Here is an 8,473-nt window from a genome sequence, read left to right as displayed (position 1 = left end):
ATTCCATATTTTTATGAGAAATACACGTGTTTTGAGAAAAATAACATGAAGCAAAACAACATTAAAAAGCATTCTAACTATGTGGCTATTATCCCAAAACACATGAGATAAAATAATCAATTTTAGTGATTTTTTTCCCTAATTGTTCAGTATTTTCTAAAATATTTATATTAATTTTATATGTTGAATATCAACATTTATGTCTCTCTAGAAATATATTTTAAGTTATAAAATTAGAATTTATGAATTTTAAGTTAATTTTCATTTTACTTAATTTTGTAATACCTTTCCATAAAGGTAATTATTCCTAAAAATGAAGTTGATATTTCTATTTTTCCCCAAATATGAGTGCCATAATTGCCCTCTAGATATTTTAACTAATTTTCACACCCAACTGCAGTTTTTAAGGTGTCTCTTTCTTTACCCTTGCTAACAGTGTGCTTTATCATCAATATAATAACTTCAGTTTTGAAAAAAAAATACGATGCATACACCCCACTTCATAATCCTTTCTGAATCATCATACAAAGTATAAATTATAGCATAATGGTGATTACATTTTAGGGAAAAACATTTTAATGCATATTTATAAAGTATACTACCTCCATTAATAACAAATATTGTAATTAATTTTAATACTGAGGGTATTATAAACAAAACATGTAAGTATATGTGTACATATGCATTTGCACATATGTATAGAATATACAAACTATGTTTATTGCTGCTTGCATTTGAGGTGAACTCTTCTTGAATTTCATTAAAGTTATATACAGATTTTTGTATGGATTTCTTTTTACTGAGATTTAACATTGGTAAACTATTGGAAAACTCAAATAACTTGTTAAAGCGGAAATCTTGCTTTTTGTTGTGAAAATGGCCTTTATCAAATACCATTATTTTATCAACAAGACAATTCTGTTACATCAAATAGGAGTTCCTCCTCTTCATGTGGTATTGCTGAAGATCAGAAAGATAGGGGTCTCATCTTAGTTCACACCTAACATGCACTGGAACTTTCACTGGATTATAAAACCCAAAATTTCATTTGCCCTGTTCCACCACAGTGAGAGTAAGCCATTGTTTTCTTCACCATTGTATTCTAGGTAACTAGAAAAGTAAACTCTGAAGCTTTTATATATGTAGATATACAGATATATAATACATGTATATCTATAGTATATGATCTATAGAGAGTATATACTATATACCTAAGTAGATCTGTACCCCATCACTTTTTTCATTTATTAACTAGAACATTTCTATAAAACTTCATCTAATTTGCTATATATCTTAGATCTTTATACATACACACATACACATTTCTTTTCACTTTTGCCTTTTTAAATATTGTTCTTGCCTTTTTTTTCACTTTTATTGTCTAAATCCCCTTTATGCTTTTGACTGTATCTATTCTTTGTTGGAGACCTTGCAATTTAGTCTTCATCTCAGAGACTATTGTCTTTTATTTAATTTCTTCAGTCAGGTCTTATTTTATATGCTTTCATGTGTCCATTTGTAGCCAGACTCTTTGTATTTCTGAGTTTTAGTGCTATTTTGATTCTGAAAATGCTTGTTGAATTACATTTAATTCATATCAGAATGGTGTTACAGTTTTTGTTTTTTAATTTAGAGAACTTTTTGGTTAAGAAATAGAATGCTCATGTTTTCTTTTATTCTTACGGTAACTTTAATGGGTTCAGGTTCACATTTTGCTGTTTTGATTAGTGTGTTGAATTTTCTGGGACTAACAGTACAAAGAGCCTATAAAGGTGAGGTTTGGTGACTTCCTTCACTTCTTAGCTCAATACCAAGCTATCCTGTTGCTACAGTGATGTCTCTAACAAATGGAAATTAACGGAATCTCTTCTGGTCCAACATTTTATATTTTTTGCTATTTTCTAATTCCAACGAGGCTTTAATTTTCAGGCACTTCTTTATATCTCTTCACCATCAGGCCTCCAAGGAGTCCCTTTATAAAGATTTTCCATTGTCTGCAGACTTGATGCCTGCATGACACCACCATCCTCGGTAGCACACATTTTGAAGTGCAATTAACGTTCTCTGTTAATGTTTTCTGCGCTTTCTTACCCTGGTTCTACTTTTTCTTTCATTCTTTTTTTTTTTTAATTTAATGTTAATTTATTTTTGAGAGAGAGAGACAGAGCATTATCAGGGGAGGCGCAGAGAGAGAGGGAGACAGAGAATCCCAAGTGGACACCAGGCTCTGTGCTGTCAGTACAGACAGAGCCTGATGGGGGACTTGAACCCACTAACCATGAGATCATGACCCGAAATGAAGTCGGACACTTAACTAACTAGCTTGGTTTGGCTTAAGCCACCCAGGCCCCCTGTCCTGGTTCTACTTTTCTACTATAGAAAATGAATATTATTAGGTGTTATCTGTAGTCATTCCCAATAGGATTCAACAGCAGTCCCTTATGTTCATCACAACTACCTGTGACTCTCCATTCAGGTACTGGCTCCATTCAAGTACAGGCATTAAACACAATCTGTGGTCTTAGGTAGTTATTCACCATTAGGTAAATTAAAATGTATGGCATTCTCTTTGTCCTAGTTATGCTGTTGGTATTAACTATGGATGATTTTATTATCTAACTTTACTGATCTGTAATTTTTTCCCTTGAAGGATGTGCAGAAATTCAAAATTTAAAAGTTCTCATTATCCTTGACGTACTTTGAAATTCCACATTAATATTTTGAATGGAACAAAGATACCATAGTTTAGAAAGAATTCTAAATCACAAACTCCTCCAGAGAAGGAAGACAATTATAATTTACAAAGCAAAGCTTTATTGCTAGAATAACTTTCACTCATTCAAAGGTCTTTGAATAGGAAGGGTATGAAAATAAGAATGTTCTAAGTGATATAGGCAATACTGCACTGAAGTGTAAGCATGGTGAAACTAAAGAAGACAAAGAACTGGGAATGTTTCATTTTCTCAAAAGGCAGAACTCATATGAATTAAAATGTCTCATTGCTTTAAAAAAACGATTTAAAATGTACTACTGAAAAGAGATACTATTCAAGGATTAAAGAAATCAGATAAAAATATTTAGAGTTAGGTTATAAGAGTCTTTATATAATTCCCCTAGCTAATAAAATTCAGAAAACTTTTCAGCAACTGGAAAAATTGACCCCAAAGTATTCCATATTTGCCAAAGTACTCTGTTAGACTAGAACCACTTAGCAGATATGAAGATACATGAGCTACATGTCACAGAAGAGCCAAGCAATGTGCACGTGCTGGAGGGTTGGTGGATAGTGAGGTGGCTACGCTTTCAACACACTGGGAGAAAAAGAAGATAAGCCCTAATCTAATTACAGGAGTAACTTCAGCAGCTTCCAGCGTTCATAACAGACTTAGAATCCATGACATCAAATCAGACTTTTATTTAGAGGCTAGTTTTGAGAAGATAGAGAACTGCCTGCCGAATCTGGAGGATTTATGTGGGCAGTGTGAATTACAACGATACGTAAGTATAAGAAAAATAAAAGGAAGGAACTTTAAAGCTTCTGAGCTGAACTAGATGCAGAGCATACCAAGAAGGTCCTGGAATGCAGCAAACCTAGCAAAAGTTGTTTAAGCAGCTTTTTGAGGAAGACTTCCAACAGATCATGGAATAGTGTCTTTCCACAGGTCACCTTCAGAAAGCTGAGAGGTGAGGCTAGTTGGGGAGAGAGTCCACTGGCATCCGAAGCTCTTCCAGGGTGTGCAGAGATGGTGTTTTGTGCTTCCCAGATTGGGGCATGGGATAAAGTCCTCGGAAGTCCCTCTCTATTATTAGTGGATGCATCATGCCATATTTGTCTTGTCATTGCTTTTCCTCTTCCTACAGTTCTAGGCTTTAGTTGAAAATAATTAGAATACATGGAAAATGTTGAAGCAAAAAAATAAAAAAGACAAAAGAGGCATTACCCATAATTCTACAGCACAGTATAACCACACCTACTACTATTTTGGTGTGGTTCTTTCCAGTCTGTGTGTGTGAGAGAGCATTTATCAGTGTAATTGGAATCAAACTATACATAGATCTGGCCTTGTGTCTAACTTTTCTTAATATTGTTTGGCAATCTTGCCTTCTAAATAATACTATCATATCATTTTAATTTTTCTATAAACTTTTTATTATTTCATTTTGTATTTTTTTCTATAATTTTGGATGGATTTCATCTGCTAATAAGTATGTTAGAATAACTGCATGTGTTCAGCATTTATATTTAGATTATTCTTTATTTGGTATTTATGTTCCTAATTTTTGAAATATTTAAATATTTAGCTTTATTTAAATTAGTTTATAATTAATTTATTTTATGAATTGTGAATATTTGCAGTGTAACAGTTATTAATTTTGTATTCCAAAAAATATATAAAAACTTGTTATTATTTTCTTCCAACATTCAATTCAGTAAAGTGAAGATATAAGTTTTAACTTTAAATATTACATAACAAAGAAAATTGAATTAATCCAATACAATTTAGAAAAGAAAAATTAGAATGCGTGGTAAGTTTCAAACATAAAATAGTTAGAATAAATATAATGACATAAAACTCACAAAACATGTGAATATGTTAAATTACAAGATTCAAAGTAGAAAGTCCTATCTTTCTATATAAAGCATATAAATGATGAATAATTAAAATATTTATGTATATCTACTTAAATTATACATACTTAAAGCTATCACAAAAAGAGGAAAAACAATAGAATTCACAGAAAGGCACCAGATAAGACCTATTCAAAAGCAAGCAACTGTAGTCAAAAATAATGTAAGTTTAAAATTTATAATATATCTAATATGCAGAAAATGTAACTTTCTTCCCAGGTGTATAATAAAGTTAACTTAGCTAACAAGCTTCCACTTCTACTTATGGTGGAAAAATCAATCTTGTCCACTTCATTCGAGTTGTAAGGAGAGAATGGGAAATCATCTCTTTTAGAAATATAGGACAGGAAATAAAAAGAAATGTATTGCAAACCTTTACCTCAAATTCCACAATTGTACAAAATGTATAATGCCCCGCAAAAAAATAAAAAGACAAGGACATTGGAATAAAATAGAGAGGAGGGGCACCTGGGTGGCTCAGCCAGTTGAGCTTCTGATTTTGGCTCAGCTCATGATTTCAAAGTTTGCGAGTTCGAGCCCCACGTGGGCTGACAGCTCAGAGCCTGGAGCCTGCTTCAGATTCTGTCTCCCTCTTTCTCTGCCCCTCCCCAGCTGTGCACTGTTTCTTTCTCTCTCTCTCTCTCTCTCTCTCTTTCTCTCTCTCTCTCTCAAAAATAAATAAGCATTTAAAAATTTTTTTAAAAATGAGAGGAATTAAATATCTCAAATACCTACACCTTATAACAATAGGATTTTGTAAATGATAAAAAAAAGGTTTCAATTTTTTTTCAAAAGCAAGTAAACCTTAGGATAATTAATTAAATTAATTCTCTGATGTTCCAAAGTACAACTTATATTGGTTGTTCCCATGGATGTTATTAGTCAAGAAAAATAACACTAGTTGCTATAATTAAAAAACAAAAAAAGCCTAAACACAATGGCTTATTACTGCAAAGCTTTGTTGTGTCTCTAATAAACATTCCATGAGGGTCAGAGATTATGTGTGTATATTTGTAGGACATGTATCTCCATGCAACCATTCAGTGACTAAATACTATTACCTAGGGCACTGGAGATTTTCGTGTATCCTCTTTATAAGATATACAAATGGATAAAGAAAGGAAATATAGAATGTTGTGAGAAAGGTACATATAGCCCCATCACAAAAGTATTTGTATATCATTTTCATCTACGTCCCATTGGTTATAACTTAGGACTGTGGCTCAAACTCACTCCAAAAGGGCACAGGAAACATATTCTAACTGTATTCCTAGAAGAGAAAATACTACATTTAATGAGCACAGAGTGCTCTTTAAAAAATCTAACATTTTGGTTACCAAATGTATGTTTTACTGCCACTCTTTTACTTAGGATGTTTGTTAATGAAGACACCACACAATTTCATCCAATTCCTTCATCTAATTCAAATTCATGGATACCAATATCCTTGAGATGGCAATATGGATCTTTTTAAGAAATCAATGTAAGACCTAGAAAGTTTTCTATGCACCACCCCTAAACAATCAAATTATAGTAATAGAGCGGGGAGAGACAGTCACAGAAAAATAACCAGAATATACGAGTAAAACTAGGAGATGAGAGGAGTGCCCTGCTAAGGGCACTGACAATTCTTAAATCTTGCCATCATTGTGCAATGGTCACTTTACACACTGATTCTACTCTCTGAAAGGAACTGCTGTTTCTGTTTTCCCTGATGTTCTTGATTCTAGTCTTTTGGAGGCTGCTACTCATGTATTAACTTCTCTGGTTATATCTGAAACGAACGGTGGTGGGTATTCCCTCATTGCTTGCTGGGCAGCCTCTACAGGCTATTCAGCAATTGTTTTAAGATGAATTGAGGAATCACAGAACATTTTAGACAAGGCTTATATTCTCCTTGGTAATAGGATTTCCTGCAAATTTAAGTCTTAAATAAAGAAAACAAACTAATCTAATTATTGCTATAGGGCATTAAATTTTTAGTGAGTTTCTACCACTCAAAAACTTCTTCAAGCTTATCTCTTACAATTTTAGTTCTAGAAATGTCAAAATTTCCAAACATTTTATGCCCAAATTGTGGGTCTCCCTGTATTCCCTTTCCTTTGCTAAATGACCAATTGTTTGCTGAATTTACACCATTTTTTTGGTAATACCTTATGAATGGCAATCACTAGTAACTAATACACAATTCATTGTGATGCTTCAAAACTTTTTTTTTAATGTTCATTTATTTATTTTGAGAGAGAGAAAGCATGAGCAGGGAGAGATGCAAAGGGAGAGATAAAGAGAATCCTAACAGGCTTCATGCTCAGTACGGAGCCCAAAACAGGGCTCAGTCCTACAACCAGGAGATCACGACTAAGCCAAAATCCAGAGTCCAATGCCCAATCGACTAAGCCACCCAGGCGCCCCTAAAGCTATTTCTAAAGCTAAGAAAACACACACAGTACTTCCTTGGTTGTTGACAGTGAAGATTGTACTCACAATATGCCATAGTAAAACAAGTGTAACCTACATTCTAACAATTGTCTGCCAATATTAAGGCAAAGGCACATATTTTTTATTGAAATATTAACATTCTACTTCAGGATATCAACATATGTGTTAATTTGGAAAAATACAGCTGGTTAAATCATATTTACTTAATGAAGTCTGCTCTTCTTTGTGTTAAATATAAAATAATCTTAAAATTCTATTTTGGAGAATTTTTACTTACACATACTCCTATTATTATCAGATCAAGATATAGAGCAAATTTCAGCTCAGAAACCTCCTTAACACTCCCCTCAACCTAGTCACTACTCTTATTACCATAGATTAATTTTGCCTGCATTATTTGAATGAAACTATATAATATATATACTTTTGTGCTTGATGTTTTAATTCAGGATTATGTTTATGACATTCACCCATGTTGTGGCTTCTAGGAACGTTTGTTCTTTTTCAAGACTGTGTAGTATTTCTGTAGTATTTTGTAGTATTTTGTAGAATATCCTACCACTGATTTTTTAAAATTTTACTACTCATGGACAACTTAGGTTAAGTTATAACTCTATTGTGAATAAAGCTTCTCTAAGCATTATTGTACATATCTTTTCATGGAAATACACAATCATTCTTGGTTATATACAGGAGTGAAGGTGCTGGGCCATAAAATATGCAAATATTTAAATTTATTAGACATTGCCAAAATTTTCCAAAGTTGTATGAATCTATATTCCCAAGACAAACTGTGAGATTACTAGTTGCTCCGAAGCCTTTCAAACATTTGTATTGTCACTACTTTTAATTTTATTTATTTTTACCTTTAAATTATATTTATTTTTAAATGTTTATTTATTTTTAAATGTGTATTTAATTTTGAGAGAGAAAGAGTGTATGAAAGCTGGGGGAGGGGCAGAGAGAAAGAGGAGAGACAGAATCCCAAGCAGGTTCTGCACTGGCAGTGCGGACCCTGACCCAGGGCTTGATCTCACCAACAGTGAGATTATGACTGCAGCAAAAACCAAGAGTTGGTCATTTAATGGACTGAGCCACCCAGGTGCCCTGCCCAGGTGTCAAAGGGATGCAGAAGTATCACAGTATGGTTTTATCATTTATATATCTCTATATATAGAGATATATAATGGTTTATTAATCTATATTTCAAGTTGATTAAAATTTTTGATCATTTTTACTACTGCAGTATTTGTCTTACAGGTTTATTAAACTTCTTTGTGCATCATGGATGTGAGTTATTTTTTGTTATAATAACATTATTTTATTATAGACATTTGTAATTTATTTATATTAAAATATAATTCAATTTTAATGTTGATTTTTGAGACTATCTTCTTAATATAC

The 8,473-nt window shown here is 32.6% G+C and overlaps 1 pseudogene; it reads left to right on the top strand.

Moving 5' to 3' along the window:
- The first annotated feature begins 876 nt into the window (after positions 1 to 876).
- LOC132684260 (dysbindin pseudogene) lies at positions 877 to 3,688 on the top strand (annotated as a pseudogene).
- The last annotated feature ends 4,785 nt before the right edge of the window (positions 3,689 to 8,473 follow it).

Source organism: Panthera onca, chromosome C2 (assembly GCF_046562875.1).
Source record: "Panthera onca isolate mPanOnc1 chromosome C2, mPanOnc1 haplotype 2, whole genome shotgun sequence".
NCBI lineage: Eukaryota > Metazoa > Chordata > Mammalia > Carnivora > Felidae > Panthera > Panthera onca.
The sequence above is the reverse complement of the archived record's forward strand: the minus strand, read 5'-3'. Positions and strand labels throughout refer to the sequence as shown.